General features: G+C 43.9%; 1 protein-coding gene and 1 long non-coding RNA gene across 2 annotated transcripts in view; one reads left to right on the top strand and one right to left on the bottom strand.

The window, feature by feature from the left end:
• Positions 1–5,543, bottom strand: part of LOC142817424 (uncharacterized) — a 37,599-nt gene extending 32,056 nt beyond the window's left edge. The window contains exon 1 of the long non-coding RNA XR_012895225.1: positions 5,333–5,543. This is a non-coding gene — a long non-coding RNA (uncharacterized LOC142817424). The remainder of the gene's footprint in view (positions 1–5,332) is intronic.
• The window catches only part of LOC119173336 (uncharacterized), a 763,312-nt gene that overhangs the window by 220,307 nt on the left and 517,423 nt on the right, over positions 1–25,582 (top strand). The window lies entirely within an intron of this gene.

Below are 25,582 nucleotides of genomic sequence, written 5' to 3'. Positions count from 1 at the left end.
GGTCTTCTGCTGGGCCCGAAATATCGACATTAGAGCTACGTTCGAGGTGGGCGTATTCTTGAGGTTTCATGGCGTCCTCATTGTCGGCGCCGCCGGAGGATTTTCGGTAGTTTCCCGTACAACAACCACACCTTTATCTTTTGCTGCCCTTATTTTTTCTCATACGGGCTAGGAGACCAGCCTTGGTTTGGGCCAGTGTACTGTCGACGATGCGGTGATATGCAGCGCCCGGTAGAGGGTCATTAAGAAGATTTTTGATGTATTCTTCGTGCTTCGGCGAGATAGTCGGCGACGTCACGTGGTCTTTCGCCCCACTGCGGATACGGCGCACCGGCAGAGAAACCACGTAGTACCATCTGGTGGTACCGGCAGTGGCGGTATGTGTGCCCGGCTTCACCGCAGTGGTAGCACAGTGGGCGGTGGTCAGGGGCGCGCCAGACGTAAGTCTTTTTTCGAGCATAGCAATGGCTGGCAAGTGGGTGTTAGGACGTTATTATTGGTGGCGGCAGTGTCTGGCGGTAGAACTAGGGCGGGGCAGTATCCTGACGTGGACGTGGAAAAGTGTTGCGACGCACCGCAGCAGCGTAACTCATAGCTTCAGGTTCAGGCTGCGGCGCGGCAGGGATCTCGAGTGGTCCCCGAAATTCCTCGCGGACAATATCCGCAATTTAATTAACTTGAGGCTGCGGCAAAAGTAAGCTTGTGCAGCTCTTCCCGCACGATAGCTCGGATTGTCTCGTGGAGGTCGTCAGTGCTGAGGACTTGAGCCTCGGAGTAGTGTACTGCTGAATTTCAGTGGTCATACTGCCTTGCGTGCATCTCTAGTGCCTTCTCGATCGTCATGGCCTCGGTGAGCAATCCGTCGACCGCCTTGTGCAGGTTGCGCACACGCCTCGCAAACAACTTTTCTTTGACACCTCGCATTAGGAATCAGAGCTTCTTCTGTTCGGCCAAGGCGGGGTCAGTGTGACAGAACAGCCAGGTCATCTCTTCGACGAAGACTGTCGCGTTTTCGTTGGGGTGTTGAACACGCGTCTCCAAGATAGTCACCGCACGTTCCTTGCGGACGACTCTCATGAACGTGTGGAGGAGCGTCGTCCAAAAGATATACCAGCTTCGCAGCGTGGACTCCCGATTCTCTAACCACATCTTCCTGTCATCTTCTAGGTAGAAACCATTGCTGCGTAGTTTTTCTTCAGCGTCCCAGATGTTCAGGACGGCGACTCAGTCATAAGTATAAATGCACCTTTCCTGGTCCTCGACTGACGGTCCACGGAACGTTAGAGGCTCGTCGGGCTGTCGGAGAACAATCGGGGAATGCTGCACGGGGGTGGTCATCGTTGCTGCTGTTGATGTAATGATCCGGGACTGTCTGGTTGTTTTACGAAGGGGCCAGTACTCTAATAGTAGACTCCTCTGTTAGCATCTTGTGCATTGTTCGGAGTGTTATCATTAATAGTGTTATCTACTGCAGTCCTGAAGCTTCTAGAACACTGAAGGTGCGGTTTGCGCCGAGAATCCCTGTCTGTAAAACGGAGCAATTGATTCATATGTGGGGCTCAATGTCTCAAAACCAACATAATACTATGAGGAATGCCGTAGTGAAGGGCTCTGGCAATTTCGACTAGCTGGAAGTTTTTATCGTGCACTTAAATCTGAGCACACGTGTTCACAGCGTTTTCGCCTCCATCGAAAATGCAGTCGCTGCAGCCGGAATTTGATCCCGCGACCTGTGGATTCGCAGCTTAGTACCATAGCCACTCGGCCAACATGGCGGGGCTGTAAAACAGATCGATAACAATACTTCAGGAGGGAATGCGGCAATACACACAAAATTTGGTATTGCATAACGTACTGTATTGCGAACAGAAACAACAATTTGTAATATGCAAATAATGTCATGTCATGTGCAACACGACTTTGTTTTCGCGCTGAAGGCATGCTCACTACTTTCATACGCACCAAAATTGGTATCGCCTGATCTCACTGTATGACTAACTGGCAAGCGGTAACATGAAAGTCATCAAATGCGTGTGAAGTAAACATCAATTACATGTCACACTGATGGTGCACTTGCGTTCAGTTGGTTAGCTTGAGATAGAGCAATACTGGTATTCCATGACGTCACTGTATAATAAACACAAATGACATTTCCTAACATCAAAATTATGACATGCATGCTATGTGCAATCTGATTTACTCCTTGCTGGCTGTTTCGCATTACGTCAATTTTCACTATGCGTAAAACCTACCGCCTTTTGAAAGCCAACAAACCTTCGTGCGAGGCATTACCGCAGACATTTCTGCCTGCCTGCCTGTCTGCCTGTCTGCCTGCCTAACTGCCTGTCTGTCTGTCTGCCTGCCTGCCTGCCAGCTTGCCTGCCTGTCTGTCTGTCTGTCTGCCTGCCTGCCTGCCTGCCTGCCTGCCTGCCTGCCTGCCTGCCTGTCTGTCTGTCTGTCTGTCTGTCTGTCTGTCTGTCTGTCTGTCTGTCTGTCTGTCTGTCTGTCTGTACTTCTATTTGTCCTTCTGGTTCCTCATTCAGTCAGTCGGCGAAAGTTTTAGCCATTGCTCAATCACCATTCATCTTGGTCTGGTAGCTGCATTCCTACTTGCGAACATTTCCAATTAAAAAGCAAGTATTACGAGTATCTGAGGTGAAACATCAATGTGTATTTTTGGGTGGTGTGTTTTTCACTAGAAAATTCACCCATATGCAAGTATAAAGACTGCAATGTTTTTTACGCTGTGCTGACAACGAGATGCCATGCATGAAAAAGTGGGAGTTTCCTAAGCTTTGCTAAGACGATACGCTGCTAGCACCTACGAGGGGTTTGCGTTCTACATAGGTTTTCGTTTCCCGACAGTATTGCCAAATGAACGTCCATTGTTCACGCAGCTTCTTCAGACAGAAGCCTATTGTCTTTCGACAAAATTAGCGAGAAATTACGCTGACCCGTGGGCGACATTTTTCTTCCTGTTGTCTCTACTCAAACATTTCTTGATATCCTATTATTCTTGTTAGTACAAGTAATTTCTTGTCTCTCTAATGCAGTGCTGGAGCTCTGAACTGATTTCTTATGTCTCTTCATTTCAATTTGTTTTTACAGACTATTATTGCACTTGAGTTTATTGTTATGCCACTGAAATTTGAAAAGCAATTACGTCAATATGTGGGCGTGTGTTGAGTATTCGGTACAAAGCATTCCGCTTAGTGATAAACAAGTTTGAAGTATATACAGTATACACGTAAATGGTTTGGAGCCAGCACAGAGCTTTTCGGAATTGGATGATAGAAACACTATATAGCCATTTGGTTCGTTTTTTTCGTGAGCATCTCAAAAAGACATTTCAGACAATTTTAAATACGCACTAACCTTTTTATTACCTTACATAAACAGCATAGTTCACGATAGATAATTCATGCCTAATTGTCATAGCTACCGGGTTGGGGAGGGGGGCTGTGTATTGTGTTTTAATGGAATTTCCTAGTGCATGTTGGATAAGAAACGGCTTTTCTACTAAAGCTACAATTTTGTTATACGTCTCTTTATTGGTTTACTGGTATTATACGCTGAGTATTTGGAGGCGGCGGCCATAGCACTATTAGCGGTGATGTGCTGCTGCGATACTATACTGCCAGGCACGATTAATGTTTGTTAATTAGGTGTAATTGAGTTTCAGCCGCAAAAAATTTCAGCCGCCCTGCAGTATTTCAGAATCATCAAGATTTTTTGAGCATGCTCTGTTATGATTACGCCCAAATCCAGAACGCGGTAGCAGCATTTTTATGGAGGCAAAACGGTAGAGGGCCATGCAATATACAACGTGAGAAGATGTAAAGAACCCCAGATAGACAAAATTTATCAAGCCCTGCACCACGCGTCCCTTATACTCATATCGTGCTTTCGAAACGCAAAAATTGGGTAATGCTTATGAATATTACGCGCAGTACATCAATAATTCATTCAGGAGCTTACGCGAGTACTAGCTATAACGCTGGAAGGTGGGATAAGCAATATGTAAGACAATATGTGTTGCATCGATAATCGAAAAACAGATGGCCAATGGCATTACTAGCTTCTAGTAATGTATTGCGCTCTTCTCTTGTGGGTTCAGTTGGTTATCTCTGAAAATATTAGTGAAATAAGAACTTTCATCTATATAAAAAGGCACCCTTTTCATAGTCAGCACAAACGCACAATACAACGGGTGAAAACGTTTTGGGGTGCACTGGTTCTCTCGTTAAAAAAATCAATTTTACGTATATGTGTACAGAAATAATGAATGCTTTATGCCAGCAGATACAAATATCATAAAACTTGCAATTTTGTGGGTCCTTTTTATGCACAATGTGCCAAAAAATGTTGCTACCAGTACTGTTGCAATTGTCAAGAAGAGCTGTTCTTTATTCATGATTCGTTACTCCAGTCTTATTACTTGCTTTTGCTTTACTTCATGTCAATTTTCAGTAGTGTTGCCATTATGTTAAATTGATTGTATCGTCATAGTTATTCCAGCTTATTTATCATTTGCTCACACGTTCACAGACATATGGTTTGTCTTTTGTAACTACCTCAATCATGTAGCCCTAGGAGGTCGCTCTGTCAGTTTCTTTGAAACTTTGAGATAACCTGCTGTACTGTTTCAACCATGCAACAGAACTGAATTATTGATTAGCCTTCAATCGACTTGCTGTAAAAGATTGATTCGATATTACATAAACGGTCTTTTAAGAACCACACGAAACTGCATATTTATACATGCTTTACGATTTGAAGGCTATTTATTAGCTCTGTATTTAGATTGCAAACGGGTATCTTGTCTTCAAGATGATCAGTAACGTTTGTCAAATAGGAACGACATTCAAGAACATCTATCAGTCATGTGTATTATGATCGGTTTGGTTGTGCAGCTAAAGAAAACTCCCATATGTTCTAATGAAAGTAAACTTAGGAAATTTCAACAAGTAGAAACTTTCAAAACACTAGTGGACATTTCAGTAAAATGAAATTCGTCGCAATTAATCACTCTTCAAGCAATCCTTCTTGTGCATAGACGCAGGCTACAACTTAATGCGGGTCTATAGCAGCACAATTTTGAATGTATCCAAATATCATATTATATGTTGGTTAGTATTGTATGAGATACGCTTTTAGCGTTCCTATCCTGTATCTGTTTCTGCACAATTTGTTAGACGAGTATCTTATATTGTATGCCTATAAACTTTCAAGGTATCTCGGCTTAGGCTGGTTGGTAAAGTAACTGAAACAAATGTCGAAAGTAAAGATATATAGGACATCAATGATGGAGGCTAAATTAGATTTTCCTTACCCTGAACGTCGTTTTCTCCTGTTTACAACCCTTGGAGTGGACCATTTCCGAGATGTAGGATCGAGAACTCTTTCTTCAATATATTGCCCTCTATATTGAAACGAAAGTGCAGATGAAGGATGCGCGTGTCGGAGCGCACATACAAGGAAAATGAGTGCGCTAAATGCTGCCATAGCACTGAATGAAAACGTTCTCATTTCTATTCCTCACGAATGCGCCTTACTCTGAAGTGCTCCGCCAGCTGTGTAGATTCTTATAGAAACGCAAAAAAGAGGGAGAATTATTTTTGTGAACCCATTGTTGTAATTATATATATGTGCACTTGTACTTTGTAATCGAATAATATATAATTTTGCAACTTTGGTGCTTGAGTAACCTGCACAGCCACTTGTAGTCGATAGCTAAAGAAACGCAAAAAAGTACAAAATGCAAAAACTGATTTCTTTTACCTGTGTTTATTTTCCTAATGCAACTCAAATAATTTTACTGTTCGACATAATACCCTCTCAGCTCTACCATTCACCGCTAAGCGTAAACAAATAGTTAGGACAATGTGCATCGAAGACTGTATAACCAACATTAAAGAGATTGACTAAATAATGATGCTCATTTGTCGCCTAGTGCACAGGATTTGCTAAGATGTGCATGAAGCATGTTCGTTTGCTTGAGCACGTTTCTTCAAAAATGTCGTAGCTGTTAGCATTTTGTGTGTGTTCCTTGTGCATTTGCTTGTTTGCATGTGTCAAGTACGCTCCACAGCTAAGCCTTAAGCGGCCAACAAGCAATAATCCCGACTTTCGCGGTCTCAGTTGTCTACACAGATGGGTGTTCGTGATCGAAAACATCAGTTTCGTCTTATTTGAGGCTCCCTTACATAGCAATTTCAACTTCGTTGTGAGTTTTTGAGACTGCCGCCTAAAGGATAATGCCCCGACCATTGACGTTACTTATCTTTTTTGTTCAACTTTGCCTCATATCTCATAGGCAGTTCTCGCATCTTAAGAGATCCTAAAAATGCCAGTTGTCCGCTGAAATACAAGATGACATCACATATCACTACCGTTATTATACGCCCGTCCACGGAGGCTTTCTGCGTTCAGGCTAAAGGTCACTCAGCTTGTTCTTATTCGTCGATCCTGCAGCTAATTTCTCATTGTAGTTCCGTCTGATAATAAAAAAGAACCACGGTGAATGACGAACTTGTGATGCAGCTACCAACTTTGCAACAGAAGTTGTAAATCAGCTCGGGGCTTAAGATGCCCGAAGTTTCAACCTGTGCAAAGCAATACCTGGCAGTGCATTAGACGATGAAGATGGCACTCTGAGAGCTGACAAGACTGATTGTCAAGAGAGACTTGCTACAGACAGCACGAGCTTAATAGCGATGCTCCGCGTTCTAATCGACACCTGAGTTATTCATAGAATCTGTCGAAGGCCCTTTGAATATATAACACGAGCTTGAAGTTTTGGTTTGTCCACTAAAAAATGTAGTTTTGCGGCAGGGGCGGAGCCTTGATTGCAATAGCAAGAAATTTATTTATCACGCGAAGAATGGCAAGCAGATCGAAACGTGCAGCGCATTGCTCAGGCACGAATAACGACGCACGAAACGTACTCAAAGGTACAGAGGAAAAAGAACCAGCAAGTCTCACAGTTGATACTTCGCTGTGTCTGAAAGCACGCCCTTTTCGCGAACGATGACTGTGCAGCTAGCAAAGTGAGCACAGCCAATGCCACCTAGAAAAATATTATCAGACGTGCTCACTGCGGCTGTGACGTCAATCGTTTTGCCTAAGCGATCGCGCATACGGGAGGCTGTGTATCTACGCTTACGCAAATGCCGTAATGTCACTTATATAAGTTAGATGTGGCCACATATAGGCCCATAAGTCAGCATATGTGGCTTCATTTTATTATATAAGGATGTGTATCTGGCGAGGTCAGTTTATACATAGGGTTATATACAGTCATATATGGCCCATATAAGGAGTCAAATCCGGCCTTATAATGCACGGCCACACCATATGTTACATATCAATAGGAACCTTATATGTGGCAGTTCTCGCTTATATGGGATGAACCGCGTATATATATATATATATATATATATATATATATAGCACCATGGTCACAAACCTTTATGCCGATTGTCATATATAACAATTCGTACACAAAGGTGATCTGCTTATTTTCTACAGCAGGAATAATAATTAAATACATCTTTGCTGCCATGCAACAAAACAAACTTTTAGGAGAGCTTTGTGTACGTAATAATTGCAACTATTAAGCATGCATTCGTGTTTTTTAATCTATACAAATTTTCTACGAAATTAAGGTTTTAAACAATAAGTTGCAACTAATACGACGTTATTATAGTATACGAGAGGATACATTTTTTACAAGGAAGGAATCGTGTCAGGTCACAAAACGTATTGCAGCTCCCGAACCTCGCTAATATTACAGAACAATCCTATATAGTATTATGTAAAAACAAAATGCATACCACTTATATAGTTCAAATTATAGCATTGTTTGGAGAGGCAGCAAAAATAGTAATTTCAATGCATTTTTAGCTTCCACGTTGGCAGAAAAATTCCTGATTATTTGAAGATTTTGAAGGCTATCTGCTCATTTAATACAACAAGATTTCAGCTAATCCTGTTTACCCCCTTCTGCGATTGCTTTAAGCGGTCGTTTGCCCCGCCATGGTGGTCTAGTGCCTAAGGTACTCGGCAGTTGACCCGCAGGTTGGGGGATCAAATACCGGCTGTGGCGACTGCATTTCCGATGGAGGCGGAATGTTGTAGGCCTTCGTACTGAGATTTGGGTGCACGTTAAAGAACCCCAGGTGGTCGAACTTTCCGGAGCCCTTTACTACGGCATCTCTCATAATCATATGGTGGTTTTGGGACGTTAAACCTCACAAATCAATCAATTTCATCGGCCAGTCACCATATTTGCATGCGCAGTGCGATGTTTGAGGAAATATCTTCAAAAAAAAAAGAGCATATGTGAGTTCCATTCTCAGTCATATTATGATTGAATTCAAGATGGATCAGTACTAATTTATTGCGAAAAAGCATCTTGCATTTCCTTTGGCTACGTATAACGTTTTTTGCTGTGCAGATAGTAAATTTCTGAAAGTTTTATGATTGAAATAGTAAAACAATCAGTTTGGTGTAGTGTTTACAAGCGTCAAATAAATCTCACGTCCTACACACTTAACGAGAGTACGTTAAGACACGTGCAACTGACTCACACGTGATACTCATTTATAGACCCATGAATTGAAAGGTTCATGCTTTATTGCAGCGTTTAACCTAGGCTGCTCAATTCACAAAACTTCTATATGGTGTGGGTGTGTCATTACATAGACTAGGTAACTAATGGGCACGTCTCATCATCAGCATTAGCCTAAACATTACCTTGTAAACACAATTACTATGCCACATTTTTTCGAGTAAGGGCTGGCCTAATGCCTAAGCCAAACTACATTATGTAAACAGCCCTTCGCTGTGCAGCCGCACAATAATTAAAACTGCTTGCGTACATATCCTTCCAACACTAACACTGTGGTGCATTTAATTACAAATTCTGTATGCCTGTACATACTTCCCCAAAGGCGCAATTACACACTCGCGTGCAGTGATTCATGGGCACCCGGACACTGGTATTTGCTTCAATGTGGCCAGATATTTTCGCCCATGTGAGAATGATATGAGTGTATTATTATTATTATTATTATTATTATTATTATTATTATTATTATTGGTAATGTTATTGTTGTTATTGTTTTATCTCGCAAAATGTGCAACGTTTCAATTCCATATGCTGTCAATACTGTGTCGTCATGTAAGGTTTATGAGATCAGTGACCTTGGTGTTCTTTTTGATAGCATGTTAATTTTTTTCTACTTAGATTCAATGTGCTGCAATGCGAGGCCTTCGTTACTTGCTGTTGGCAGAATATCTCTCGAGACTCTGGTTCTCCTACAGCCTTCTTGAAATTGTACACCGTGATATGTCATGCTCAACTTGAGTACATATGCATATATGATCTGTAATAGCCTTGCTAAGTCCAGCAGTAATGCGGCTGAGTGAGTCCAGAAAAAATTCATGAGCAATTATCCCAATCGTTTCACTAGAATCTTTTCGACACTGCTAGGATATTTCATTTGCCTTCACTTAACTGCTGACAAAATCAAGCTGAGCTGTTATTTCTTTACAAGCTAGTTCAGGCTGAGATATTATGCCCTTCTCAGTTGTAATAACTTACAAACTACGCGTAAGTTATCCAGAAAGAATCGGCTGTTGCATGTACCTGCCAGCTTCTTCCAACACTCTATCCATTACAAAAATACCGAGTCTCTCTAACTTGAGCTTTCTTGATGAGTTATGTTTTTCAAAGTCTACAGTCATTTTTTTATCAGTGAGGGCTGCTCTGTCCTAACGGAGATTAGCACCTGCACGGATTCTTCCCTCTTCTGTTTTTCACGAAGCCTTCCGCACGGTTGTGTATATTGCACATAATTTTTCAGTCCCATTTCATGAATATGTATTCTTTTATTTGTTGTTCCCATTGTGTGTTGATTTCTTTTCTACAGTGCTTTTTCGCTCGTTTTAGCGACTTGCTTTTCTGTGGACAGTCTGCAATGTATTGTTTCTTATTGTTGTTTTACTTTTGCGTGCGCCGGCACGAAAGACCCTATGGTTGTTCTAGGATATGTTAAAAAATGATTAATTGATGCTCGGTTGAATATTATTATCATTATTATTATTATTATTATTATTATTTTATTATTATAGGCTTGAGAAATAAGATGAGAATCTGGGTGAACGCGTCTTGGTAGCCAGCGTACACGCAGTACTGATTTCAGCTTCGCCGAATGCCTGTCTCAAAGGTCATGCACCTGCAGCTTTCTGGGCTTATGGTGAAAGTTGAGCTCTATTGTCCCAAAAAACTCGCCTGACCACGCTGCAGTTGTTTTCAAGTTTACAAGGGGTGCGCACAGTAAAGAATACAAAAAGGGCACCAGTCAGAGGCGTGGAAAATTCGGGGAACGTTGTTCGAAGAAGGGCGCGTAGGTGCCGTCTAGCTCGGCCGAGGCCTACAGCAATCGCTCGACACCGCAGGAGAAAAAGTGCCGTGGCCTATTTCTAGTAACTGAAGAGAAAATAAATTTGAACATTCAGTCATATGGTAATAGTATTGCGTCAATATTTGTGAACTAATAAAACATCGTTTGCCAATAAGCTCAAGAAAAGTTAGTTCCAGTGAAAAGCGCGTAAATTATTGATCTCAATGGGTGATGTAGGTTACATTGTCAAGCCTGCACTGTAGCCATCCACGCCTTTATTGCTTCTTCACTCGCTGGAGTCAAGGGTGCGGTGCTGATCGAGTTTGTCACTTTTCATTGCTCTTGCTTTTATTTAGTGTTTAACTACTGCTCCAAATTACAAAAGATAATCACGCAGCTCTCACGAATCTACTTCGCTGTACGTGGTACACTTGTGGACGTACGTGGAAGTGTATTTTTGTGCGTGTGCGTGTGCAGGCCGCTGGATCGGCGATCGTCAATATTTTGTGCGAAAAAAAATGGGCACCCATGCTTGTGGGCAAGCGTTAATTCACAACTTCACCCAAAAGCAGTGTGAATGGAAGAGGTGGCTTTAGGTTGTCAATAGGTTATCTGGATTAACAGGCTCCCGGAAAGAGAAGTCTTGGTTAAATGATAAGGTAAGTTCATCATTTCCATAACGTTGTCACGCTGTTCGCAAATGTTATGAAAATTCAGACAATATAGCGCATTGCATGCTTCGCGAGCAAATGCCTTCATACTTATCGTCATTACGTGATTAGGCTGGTTTGTTTAAGGCGATACGACAACACTTTTTTTCTCTTTCTTCCAGACAGCGTTCTATTTAATTGAAAGCTCTGAAAATGCAGTTTTGCTCCATTGTAGTTTTTATGAATATATTGATGTATATATACTTGTCTAGTATTTTCCTCATTTTACCATTTGAGGACTGACCAAGGATAAAATAAAACTTGCGTAATTACAAAAACAAACCAGTTACATATCTCTATCTTTAAGGGTGTTATGACATTTATGAGCCCATGTTTGAATTTGTCTTTCTTTGTCTACTTTCCCCTTGTTTTTATACTTCCGTGTGTTTTGATAATGAAACGCACTGAAATTTTTTTCTAGCTTGGTTTTTCAAAGTAGGATGCAATGTTCACGGATTAAAACCGAAAAACTTAAGAATAACCCACAATTTTGATCGCACCATCTACAATTTGGGTGATATAAGTGTGAGTTCAAGTGGAATGCGTACATCACAAGCAACATTATCGTTACAGATGTTGGAAGATCGCGTGGTTGCCTTGAGGAACTGTGCACACACCAGCATGCATAGTTAAGCAAAAAATTTGATGTTTTGTTTTAATTAGTGAGCACTGTAGATAGTATTACGCAAGCCTACAAATAAACTGGTCTGAATTATTAGGGTTAGCTTCTGTGTGAAAAAAAACAAACAGGGGGACTTTAAGCTCCGTTTTTTCAGAGTTGAACGCAAAAGCAATATTCTGTTTCTTGTGCGTAACAATACTGATTGTTGGCCTAGTTGGTAATTGCTTACTGGCAAGCTTTGGTCGCAAATAACGCACATGCAAAGTAGAGAAACACTCAACGACAAGCACAAGCCGCGTAATTCAACCACTCAGTGTGTACTTTTTATTGTATGATGCTACTTGAACAATTTTATTTGAGGAATAGTACTGTGTTATTCAGAAAGTTTAAACTGTTTTCTCTCGATGATGGTTTCATACATGGCTGCATTCTGTGTAAAAAAAGGGTAGCATATATAGTTTAAAGCACGAGCAATATTATGTTATAGCTGAGTTGAGCGAAAAAATTAAAATACAAGAGGAAGGCACCTAAACACATCGCACACTGACAAGTGAAACTTTGTTGGAGAAAACAGACATATATATGCGGCTAAGAGAACTCGTGCGGTGAAAGGAAATCATTGGATGAGCAGAAAGATTGTATTAATGATGTGCTTCCAGAAAAGCTATCTCAGCGACAAGCAACATAACCGAAAGTTAAGCGACACATGAATCACCAGCTTTGTTTATAAGATACGCCTTTTCAATTTTCCGCGCTACCGTGTCTCTGAATCTAACTTTAACTAATGTATTATCGAACAAGGGCTCACAGCCGCACTCGCTACAATGCGATGATTGGTTAGAGCATGGTTGTCTCTTTAGAGAAGCTTTGTGATCCAAAATTATATTACTCAATGCTAAATAACACTTTACGCATGACAGCGCAGTACCGTACACCGCACGATGTCCACACGGTGAAAGAAAATGATTAAATGTTTGCTCATCTAATCATTTTTCTCCACCTCACGTGTTTTTGTGACCACATATATATGTGGTGTCTTCCTTTTGCACTTCAAATTTTCACGCGCAACTCAGTTAAGATGAATTACCAACTCGCCCAGCAGACCACGTTTCTCTATATTATGCGTGTAAAATGTTTTACAACTTTAAGCAACCACTACGCAGTCTTAAGGGAATACGCACAGTAACTTGTGTGCCTTTCGTAATGGTTGGCTGTCTTTAGGCCGCGAAGTCTTGTTTGTAATACCGTGTTGTGATTCGCGATGACAACGCATGCTTGTATCAGCAATGTTGCTGCGATAATAAATGTTGTGCTTTGAAACCTGTATACAAGATGAGTGTATTTGTTAAGCTTGACAGTTACCTTTCTTGCATTTTCAACCTGAGAAAGATATTCATACTTTATTTTCAAGCAGACGCATAGCTGCGAGACAGGGCACTTGCTTGCCATGCAAATGGCCTGCATAATTTTTGATCATCACTCAGACACGAAATTTCATAATATTTGTTTTATTTGCATTCCCTCAATTTTAGGTCATGGACAAGACAATTTTTCACTCAGAGCCACCGACGCCTACACCGGAATTTTGACATAACGAGCTTTTCACCGCTGTTGCGTTAATAATGCATTTTTTGCAGAATGGAAAGTAGGTTATGTTTGCAAAAGACATTTTTTAAGTGTCCAAATGGCAAGAAATATTGCTAAAAGTCTCTGTTCCCACGCGCACACAGGCCTGTAGACACCAGTTTTAGCAGTCACGCTATAGGCCATTCCTGCTCATAATACTTGTGCATGACAAGCTTGAATACCAATTGATTTTGACTGAACTTCATAAAGGCAGATTATCAAGTCGTTTAAGTTATTCAATGCACACGCAGTTCATATGCCCAACAGCAAGTCAATATTTTGTTTTCACTCACTATGGACGCTCCATTGGCACGCCAGCAAAGTTTTAAATAAGAGCCCTTTGCGAAATCTCCTAACAAAACTACAGCTGGTTTCTTTCATGTTATTTGCAATTGTCAAGTCGGAATCGACAAAGCGTAATATTTACTCGCACCATACTATGTCTCAGACCGTGTTGACCAGAGGTTCAAGATAACAGAAGTCACATGTAAGACTGATGTGTTTCAAAATGATTCTTAACAAAAGAGTCAGAGAAAGGAACCAACTGCCTTCAAGCATTGCCTCTACCATTTGAAATTGTTTGTTTTATTTTATGATAGAATTAGTGTGTTGCATTTCTCTTGAGTGTGGTATATCTTTATTGATATATGTATTTTTGTTGCAGATTGTGATTGACGCGACTTTGTTTATTTGTTTGGCTGAATATGTATCTTTTTGTATTCTACTTTTTGTAAGCGCTCCCCCACTGTAATGCCCATTGGTGCTTTGGGTAATGAAACACATAGATAAATAAACAAAGTGCCGATAAATAAGCAATGATTTCAAGCACAAACCAAATATCTCTTGAGTGAAAGTGCACTAACAATGACATGTGCCCACTATAAACTTGAAATATGTTGCCTAGTAACAATTTTAGCCATAACTTCTTGAGAATAACTCGAGATATCATGAGGATAACTTGAACAAGATTTTTGAGGGGATATGTACTGCCTTTGTTTTGGAGACGATGCTGACTGCATGCAGACCTTTAAACAAACAGCCATATTTCTAGCTGAAGAATAATTTACAGGGCTATGATGCATGACGGCGACAAAAGCTTAACTCGCATAGATGAATCATGTGAATAGCTATATATAAAGCTATCCATATAAGGTCATGCTTAACCTTGTAGGAATGCTTCTATATATAGTCATATATAGATATACAACAACAGCCTGATAAGGGTATATAAGGGATTAGATATATCGGGTTGTATAAGGCCCGTATATGGCTACATCAATATTTGCGCATATCAAGTTATATACGGCCCATATATAGGTGTTCTATATAAAGTCTGATAAGCGCAATTACTGATGTGGCCGTATATGGGGATTTTCTTAGGAGTATTACCACCATCGTCTCCCGTTAAACAATGTGGCGTTTGTGGCAACATTTACATGCCTAACAACATTATTATACCTTTGTGGTAAAAACGGCGCTACTTTAAGTAATCAATTGCACTCGAAAGCGTTTGGAAGTCCACCTGTGCGCCATTTCTTCCACAAAAAGTCATAGATGGCGCTCTGTGGAATGTGTGATCGATTTATAGGAGCGAAATTTGGTGTACGAACAAAGTGACCAAATTCTCACCTAAATTTTATTCATTCTTTAATAATTTACGCTCGCATACACACACACATACGCACACACGTGCACACATACACACTATCTATAGCATGCATAAACTGTTCGTAGTCATTTTAGAGTGCCTGCAGTTTTATTCAAACTCTTACAAACCTCTGTCGGCATGGGCACGTATAGTTATTAAGGAGAGTGTGTACTGCAGCCAAAAGTATGGTATTCAGCACAATATCAGGATGATGACCACTGGAAGAGAAAAGAATGTTTCGTTTGACAAGAATACTTTGCGAGTGACACAAGAAGCACTTCTTCTTTTGTTCTCGCCCCTCTCGTAGTGATCTGTAGTCAGTCATATAATGTAGGTCCTAGGGAAAATGTCAGTACTGGATCTACACTCTTTGAAAAAAACTTGTAATCAGTTAGTAAACGCGTGTGTTTACTAGTTTCCGGAGCATTTTACTACCTCTGTGGCATACTTTTACTATCCACCAGCTAATAGAGCTAGTACTTTTAGCCGTTATTAACCAGGTATCTGTTCTAATGTTTTTAACTAAGCAACTACTAAGCCACCTACGTTGCCAGATCGGTCGTAGATGCCGCAGTATATTTTGCTGTAATAGTGACCTCGTAAGCAAAATTTAGGCAAGCTCTAATTTCATTGAATACTTTGGAATAAAGGTTTCGTGCTATGTATTAGCACACACATACGTAAATTGAAAGGGACATGATGGTGCAGAGAAAACAACAATTGTCCTATAAATTCTGTGATTGCTAACCACTACGCTGTGTTCAGTCCTAGAACAGGGGTATATATAGCCTTAAAACAGCTTCTAGAGTAGAATTCTGCTAATTCCAGGTCTTAAAGATTTACTTTTGCATGCATTTGCATGCGTGTTCTCGTGATCCGCTCAAATGAGTTCAAATATGAGCATATAATTATGTGAATATGAAAATCGTATGCTCATATGGACTCACGTAAGCTTATCATATGCTCATTTGAGTCTATATGGTCATATGAGATTCACATATGTTCATACATATATGAATCTTATTTGATCATGTGATCTTGTCGTCAATTTCCTATAAGTATGTTGCTCTGCGGCGCACTTACCACAGTATAGTTACATGGCGTAATTAAGAACCAATAATATTTAGTGAGGGCCATGTCAATTTTTGATTCTATACATATGTAACGAAATCATACTTTTATTGTCTAGCACACGAACATTTAACAAAATAGGCATAAACCTCTATTTGCGGAGATTAATAACAATTTAATAATGAACCAACCACTCGAATCAGTACAATTCACTAACTACTTAGGTAGTAATTTTAACTACCCAATGACGTAGTGCTTTTACCCAGCCTGCTAGTATTTGTGCTAGTGCTGGTTACGAGCCCAACGAGGCAGTGCCTTTCACTAGGGTTACTTTTACTAGCTTCGTTTACTATCTGGTTAGTGGATTCTGTGACAAGTGACGGACTAGTACTTAGTGAATATACCAACCTTTTTTAAGAGTGTATACTGAACCTTGAAGCCCCCGTGGGTGCTTCTGCTGGAGTGCCGGTTTTCGGATCAGTATACTTCGAGAAGTGCATTTAAAACATTTTAGCTTGAAATAAAGCTCATAACCTAAAAATTAAGAAATTGATTAACCTTGGGTGTCTACACGCATCTAAAGTTCAGGAAAACATATAGGCTAAGGTGCCGACTAGACTGCCGCAAAATTATAAAATTGCATTGAAGTCATAGGAACACCGGCAAGAAAATACTTTGCACTCTAAATTCTCTGCTTTTCAACAAAGAGCTCTCTCTCTCTCTCTATGCACAATACCGATGCACTGAATAATGCAATATCATTCTTTTCGATTTCTCAACCAAGTGAATAGAAGTTATACAAGCCCGTGGCGCCAGTCGCCCATAGCGAAATGTTAACAAACCCTGAAAGAAGAACGCCTCTTCTGAAAACGTACTGCCATGCACGTTTATAATTTTATTGCCAGGGCTTACGTTATCAAGACACAAGTACACATGCCACCTTTATTTTAGAGCAAGAAAGGAACATGGTGGAGATTGGGCCATTGAAACGAGTTAGTAATAAGTAGTATGGACACACGTATTTTCGGGTCACGAAGGAAACGGATGTCGACGTCAGCTTGATGAACCACCAGCTCTCATTTCATTTTCTGGCTGTCCCACGAAATTAGAACACTCGCAACTTCGGTAAAGGGGAGCAGCCAAGAGGTGGCGCAATGGGTACGCCCCCCTCCCTAAATTTTTTTCGCTGTGGAATACAGAGTGAAAATGGCCATTTTAAGGAGGTGCGTCTCCCTAAATAAAATTGATGTGGTGTTCCACATAAAAAATTTTAGCTATGCGTCTGATTCAGTGCCATTCTTCGCGGGGGCGTCTGCGTAGGCCGGCGTTCGGTATTACGGGAGGGTTTCTAATTTACCTATGCCTATCCGTGCGTCGCTAGGCCATGTCCGGAAAAAAGGAAATCCTGGCGGTTGAGCCAATGCCGGGTAGTTGGACCTCTAAGGAACCTGGCAGAGGCAACACACCCCTTTGGCCTCAGCTTCACGTATTTGGCACCCCTGAACTGACCCACCCTGCGGAATTCGGCAGTCGCCTTTTTTATCTCTGTCCCTGCATCTTCTTCCTATATCTGTAAATTTTATTGCGATGCCAATTATATCGACACTCTCGGCTGGGTTTTGCCAACAGTGTCGGTATCACTCACGGTATATGCATTTATATCTCTGTATAAGGATATGCAAGAAAAAAAATTCTGAAGAAGGCTTCGGCGCGAGAAATCAAACTTGGAACCTCTGAATTGTGAGGCGTTAAGCACTGATCCACCGAGAAGCACGTCGTTCAACAATTAAACAGCTAGCTCTTTATAGCTACTGCCATATAGTTTCATAATATTCGGCGAGTCTCTTGGATGCGTACAGCCCATTGATAACGGACAAAATTTTACCGTGCCGCAACAATCATCCCAAAGTGACCTCGCCGCCGTAAGTGCTCTTAACCACTCTCATCTACAGGCTTCAAAAGTGTTCGATTCGGCGATAGTAGACGGACTGTCACCATCTGAACGATCTGAACTCCTCCAACTGCTGTACCAGTACCGCGAATCTTTCGATGTTGTTCAACCTTCACTTGGCCGCACTTCTACCACTCTACATTACATCGATACCGGCTCCCATGCGCCACTACGACAGCGACCATATCGTGTTTCTGCGGCGGAACGCCAAGTTATTACCGAACAGGTGAACGATATGCTGCAACGTGGCGTCATTAAACCTTCACAAAGTCCATGGGCCTCACCTGTAGTGCTCGTTAAAAAAAAGGATGGTTCCGTTCGCTTCTGCGTGGATTACCGGCGCCTAAATAAGATCACTCGAAGAGACGTGTATCCTTTACCTAGGATTGATGATGCCCTTGACACTTTACAAGGTGCCGAGTTTTTTTCATCTTTAGATTTGCGCTCAGGGTACTGGCAGGTCACCCTTGCAGATGCCGATCGACCAAAAACAGCCTTCGTGACACCGGACGGTCTGTATGAGTTTAACGTCATGCCCTTCGGCCTCTGCGATGCACCTGCCACCTTCGAGCGCATGATGGACTCGGTTCTTCGGGGTTTGAAATGGCAAAACTGTCTCTGCTATCTCGACGATATAGTCGTCTTTGTGCCAGACTTTGGAACACATCTCGAGCGCCTCAAACACGTCCTCACGTGCCTGAAGAATGCTCAGCTCCAACTCAACCTCAAGAAGTGTCACTTCGCTGCTCGGCAACTTACGATTCTCGGGCACGTCGTATCAAAGGACGGTATACTTCCAGACCCGGCTAAGTTACGTGCTGTCGCCGACTTCCCCAAACCAACGACTATGAAGCAGTTACGGAGCTTCGTGGGGTTATGCTCCTACTTTCGCCGGTTCGTGCGCAACTTCGCCTCTATCATTGCGCCTTTGACCAAACTTATAGGCAGCACCACTGATATTTCGTCATGGTCTTCTGAGTGTGACCAAGCCTTCTGTACCCTTCGTCGTCTCCTCACTTCGCCACCAATACTGCGTCACTACGATCCTACGGCAGCAACTGAGGTCCACACCGACGCCAGTGGTGTCGGCCTCGGTGCGGTTTTCGCGCAACGCAAGCCTGGATTCGCCGAGTATGTAGTCGCCTACGCCAGCAGAACTCTTACCAAGGCTGAATCGAACTACAGCGTCACCGAGAAGGAATGCTTGGCGATCGTTTGGGCGCTTGTCAAGTTCCGCCCATACCTTTATGGCCGTGCTTTTGATGTAGTAACGGACCACCACGCATTATGCTGGTTATCTTCGCTTAAGGACCCATCGGGTCGTCTTGCCCGTTGGGCTCTTCGGCTTCAAGAATATGACATTCGCGTGGTATATCGTTCCGGCCACAAGCATGCCGATGCTGATGCACTGTCACGATCTCCCCTATCACCGGACATCGCATCTGTTTCCTCGGACAACACGTTGTCAGCGCTTGACGAGGACACCATATCTTCTGCACAACGCAATGACTCATGAATCGCTTCGCTTCTTGACGCGTTATCCGAGGCACCGACACTTCCAACCACTCGAACCCTGCGCCGCCAGGCTCCGCACTTCAGTATTCGGGATGGCCTTTTGTACCGGCGCAACTATTCAGCAGATGGTAGGAAATGGCTACTAGTCATTCCCCGAACGCGGCGTTCTACCATCTGCGCGTCGTTTCATTCCGACCCGCAATGTGCTCACGCCGGTGTTTTCAAGACCTACGAGCGCCTACGAAAAAGGTATTACTGGCGCGGAATGTTTACCTTCGACCGCCAGTTCATTCGCGGCTGCCACGAATGTCAGCGGCGGAAAAGCCCGCCACATCCTGCAACAGGTTCATTGCAGCCACTTCCATGCCCAGACCGCCCATTCGACCGAGTAGGAATTGACCTCTACGGACCACTACCATTAACAACGGCCGGCAACCGATGGGCTATCGTGGCAGTGGATCATCTAACACGGTACGCTGAAACTGCTGCTCTCCCCACAGCTGCAGCACAAGACGTCGCAACTTTCATACTCAATCGTTTTGTGCTTCGTCATGGTCCTCCTCGAGAACTTCTCAGTGACCGAGGGCGTGTTTTCCTTTCCGATGTAATACAAGCACTTCTTTAACAGTGCCATATTGTTCACCGGAAGAGTACAGCCTACCACCCACAGACGAACGGCTTGACTGAGCGGTTTAATCGTACTCTGGGAGACATGCTCGCTACGCATGTCGCTTCTGATCAAACAAACTGGGACCTCGTTCTCCCATTTGTTACATACGCGTATAACACCGCTACGCAAGTCACTACCGGGTTTTCCCCATTTTTTGCCGGTACGGTCGCGAACCATCACACACCATCGACACTTTACTGCCATACTCGCCAGATCCCTCCGAATACAAGCCTGCCTCGGAAGCCGCTCGTTACGCAGAAGAGTGCCGCAAGCTAGCCAAGCGGCTTACTACATCCGACCAACAGCGCCAGAAGAAGATCCGTGACGACGACCATCGTTCTGCACCAACGTTCGTTCCTGGAGCACTTGTATGGCTTCATGTACCGCCCTGCGCCCCTGGTGTATCACCCAAGCTACTCTCCAATTATCATGGTCCCTACCGCGTGGTCGAGCGTACTTCACCCATGAAGTACGCCATTGAACCCCTCACGCCACCGAGCGACCGTCGTCGGCGTGGACGTGATATCGTTCACGTAAACCGTCTGAAGCCGTACTTTGACCCGCTTGTCCCCACGTGTTAGATCGCCAGGATGGCTTCAACGTTTTCGCCGGGGGTAATTGTAGTGAATAAGAAAGACGTTGATACCATCAGGTCAGCTATCATCAGCACAAGAAAAAGGCACGAGATCGGCGATCAAGCACCGTCATCTGGGTTCGCCTGCCTTCCTTTAGAGCTACCACCCGCTTGCTGAGTCCTTCAATAAACCCCCTTTACAATATTATAATAGCTAGAGCTGAATCTGGTGCTGCGAGCATGTACCCCCCGAGATATTATCGGAAGTACAGGCTTTTAATTAGATGGTGTTAGCTGGCGAACTACTGACAGAATTTTTCCTACAGTTTGAGAGTTGTTCTTTGCGCAGCGCGGGTAGTGGGGTGTGGTGAAAAGTGCTGGGGCAGTGTTTTTGTTGTTTGAAGAGGCTGAATACCAATAGATCTCTTAATTTGCTGTGCTGTTCAAACTTTGAGCCGTTTTGACAGTCTAAAAGAAGCGATTTCTACAGAGATGTTTCGTACTATGCCAAAAAATTCCCATTCAGAGACATGAAGACTTACTTTTTTGGGAATTTTTTTCTTGAAAATGTTGAGGAAATTGCCAGCATATTTCCCTGCACAAGAGTACTTATTTCTGCCTCCCATCTACACACGCAAATACCATAACTACACGTGTCTCACGTACTGGTGACTTTTGAAGTAATGACTTGCACTTCCATATTCGCACAACAAAAGTAAGACTATATTAATTCATATATTGTTACTACACTGCACGTAGTGGCCTTCAAGTCTAACGCCAATAGTGAACTTGAAATCGCTCCACGTAAATGTCAGAAACAAATCTTAAAGGCGGTGTTTGCGTCGTGCATGCGCCAGAACCAATTACAGCAAATGAGGGCGCACTATGACCACGAATTATCTGTTGTAATAGACGTACTTACAATTTCTCAAATCCCTGCATTATCACGAAGATCTCATTTTTCCATTTACCTTAACATGACATGATTTCCCGAAAAATGAAAAATTCCCTGCACGAAACATCACCGGGTTCACTCACTGCTGCGCATAGATGTAGCGTCTGATGCAAATTCGGGATATTGCATTGAGTTCATGTTTTCATGCGTGGGCATGCATCGATGTTTTCCACGAGTTACCCATCTTTCTGGTATCAAACTGACAAGATCAACGTTGGATTCAAGTTCCGTTCCCTATATGTATATGCCATACCGCATCGCTGGACGTTTGGTGGGCATGTGAGCAGCCACCACAGAAACAAGGCTAACGCCTTGGTTTTTCACGCTCCGCAGGCTTTTCTTTACCTGGTGGCTCCCTGCGGAAACGCGTCGCTTGCGTTCTTCCCGTTCCTGACACTCCCACTCTGCAAAAGGCCTGCGCAATGCCTCCCTCAGGAAGGTGAGCATGCATGCATTAATGTATTTCCTCGGATCACCCAAACTTTTGGTATCAAACTGAGAAAATCAACGTTGCATTAGAGATCCGCCCCCTATATATATGCCACACCGCATCGCTGAACCTTTAGTGGGCATCTGAGCAGCCGCCACGGAAACATGGCTAAACCCTTGGTTATCTACTCTCCGTAGGCTTTTCAATACCTGGTGCCCTCCTGCGTGAACACGTCTCTGGCCATCTTCCCGTCCCTCGCACTCCGGCTCTGCAAAAAGACGGCGCAATGCGTCCCTCTGGAAGATGACTGCGCATGCGCCAATGTATTTCCTCGAATCACCCATCTTACTGTCTCCGAGGAGATCGAGCTGGGATCGCGCGGCACGCCACAAGGGTCAGTGATATCGCCCACCTTGTTCAATCTTGTCATGGTCGGGTTGTCCAAGAGGCTCTCATGTATCGAAGGCATTAACCACACAATTTACGCGGACGATATTACCATTTGGTGCACAGGTGGCAGCGACGGGCAAGTCGAGCGCTCCCTGCAGGAGGCCGTAGACACCACGGAAGATTACCTCCGTCCCACAGGCCTGAGGTGTTCCCCAAGCAAGTCCAAGCTTCTCCTTTACCAACCCACTAGGCGAAGGCCCAAGCCCGAAAATTGGCAGCCGATCTCGAAGAGTGATATCAAGCTCTACACCGGAGATGGCAGTGCAATACCCAGAGTTGACTCCATTCGGGTCCTCAGATTGACCATCGAGTCCAATGGTTCCAACGGCAAGACTATACTCAAGCTCGCCGCCAAAACGGATAACGCGGTTCGGCTGGTTCGGTGGGTGGCCAATCGCTACCAAGGCCTCAAGGAAGACAACCTAATCCGCCTGGTCAAGGCCTTTGTGCTCTGCCACTTTTCATATGTCGCGGCCATGCACAATTGGCAGCGTGCCGAGCGTGACCAGATCAACGTCTTGCTCAGAAATATTACCAAGCGGGCCCTCGGTATCCCGATCAGGACGCGCACCGAGCGCCTGCTCCAGCTCGGAGTACACAATACGTTGGAGGAGATTGCTGAAGCGCAGGAGCGGGCCCAGCTCGCGCGCCTTTCGAGCTCCCAGACCGGCAGACATATACTCCGAGAGCTCGGTCACTCTCCGGCTGAAGTGGACGAGAAGATGAGACAGGTGCCCCGTTAGATTAGTGACCTCATCACCGTGGCACCGATACAGAGGAATGTCCATCCCGAGCACAATCGTGGTAGGCGACGGGCTAAAGCTGCCACTCTTCTCAAGCAGATTTACAGTGAGGAGCACGGCGTCAGCTTTGTCGATGCGGCCGCGTACCGTGGGAGCCGTGCCTTCTCCGCAGTCGTCGTCGACTCCAAACAACAAATCACCAACTGCGCATCGGTTCACACTGACGATCCGACGTTTGCCAAGTGGCCATTGCCCTGGCCATCCTGGAAGGTGAAAGGGAGGTCATCTATAGTGACTCTAGGTCAGCTATTTGCGCTTTCGAGCGCGGTGTAATCTCCAAGAAAGCCCTGCGCGTGCTCCAAAGTGGTGGCCGCGACGGCATCAAGCACCACGTACTGATTTGGTTTCCTGCACATGTTGGACAGGTCCAAGGCGCTCCCCCCAACCTCAACGAGTCTGCCCACGAGGCCGCGCGCGCACTAACCGACCGCGCGGGTTCTGGGCAACGATTCGGGGCCAACGGGGTTGCGAAAACAAGGACGCACCTGCCACGTACAACGAAATAACAAAATATTTTTACCTCGTGCGGAGACTATATCCACTCCCTCATCCAAATCTTAATAGGCCACAGGCCCTTACGCTCAGACTACTGCAGACCGACACGTACCCTAACCTGAGATCCCTTCACGCTATTTATCCTGACGTGTTTCCCAATGACGCTTGCCCCGCATGTGGGGATGTATCCACGCTGGCGCACATGCTCTGGGAGTGCAAGGCAATGTACACTAACCCCAACACTACATCGGTCAGGTGGGAGGCGGCGCTACGCAGCTCTCTCCTGGCCGACCAACTTTGGGCCGTCCAGCAGGCCCGCGGAGCGGCCGATAGGCTTGGCCTAACGGTCCCGACGTGGGAGTCACCCGCTGCGCGCTGACGCGCGCCTTGCAGGACCTCAATAAAGTTTCGCAACCAACCAACCAACCCATCTTCCTGGCATCAAACTGACAAGATCAACGTTAGATTCAAGCTCATCCTCTTTATATATGCCGTACTGCATCGCTAACGTTTAGTGGGCATGTTAGTAGAAACTACGGACACATAGCTAACCCCTTGGTTTTCTACGTTCCGTTCCGCAGGTAACTAACTACTTTTGCATCTTTGCTAAAAATTCCGATAACCGATAGTTGAGAGTGCTCCCATGCCCACAAGTGCTGTGGGAAACTTTGTGCAAACGTTTTGATGCTTCCTTGTTGCTTCTATGCTTTAGTGATATTGAGTCTTACGCTGGTCCACTATGCACTTGATCTACTCAAACAAAAAGTGATTGCTAGCAGGCTCAGAAAGCGCCAATGATGCAGATGCCAAAAACCACAATTTGCAGCATCAAAAAACTCTCGAATTAGCGTTCTATTGGTCAAGCAGCTGCTTTTGGCGAAATAAAGGTAATAAAATCTAACAAGAATACATTTGAAACCAGGCTTGTTGACATGCTAGCCCGCATTGCGACTCTCAAGCGTAAAAGTAAACAAGCCTAGCCCCCTCAGCGGTAACTTCGCGGTGGTGCAAGTGGCGTCGGTACAGTTGACGTCTGAGCAAGTTTTGATCCAACATCGCTTGGGCGACCTAGAGGATAAGTCAAGGTGAGACAACGTGAATATACACAGCATTCCTGATGCACGTGAAACTTGGCAACAGACTAAGCACAAAGCCCTTGACGTATTATTCTCTGTGTGGGGTAGAAAAGTCTCAGAATACGAGATTGAACGTTCACATAATTTGGGGTGTTTCCCACCGGCAAAGTGTCGGCCTATTATTGGAATTTGTGTTTGTTTTAAGCCCAAAGAAAACGTGCTGGCATGACGGTCAAAATTCGAAGAAATGCAGCATCTGTTGTTGAAGGCTTTTCTGCCGCCAAACGCCTTGCTAGAAGAAGACTGGCTGAATTCGTCATAGGCTTACCTGGTTCACAGAAGTTCTAGTTGCGGTACAATAAGCTCATTGTTAACAATAACGAATACAAGTATGACGGTACCAGACTTATCGAGCTCAACTCACCTACTTCTATCGAGCCATCAGCTAGTTCCCTTTCACTTACCGCACCACATTCGAGTGATGAAACACTAACATAGGTACACGCAAGAAGATGTGGTGATTTATTAGCGCAAGCTAGTGTGTCTATACTTCTGGCAAATGTTAGAAGTGTAGTTA

This window comes from Rhipicephalus microplus, chromosome 5, assembly GCF_043290135.1.
Source record: "Rhipicephalus microplus isolate Deutch F79 chromosome 5, USDA_Rmic, whole genome shotgun sequence".
Taxonomy (NCBI): Eukaryota; Metazoa; Arthropoda; class Arachnida; order Ixodida; family Ixodidae; genus Rhipicephalus; species Rhipicephalus microplus.
Note: the sequence above shows the minus strand (reverse complement) of the source record. Positions and strands in the feature narration are given on the sequence as shown.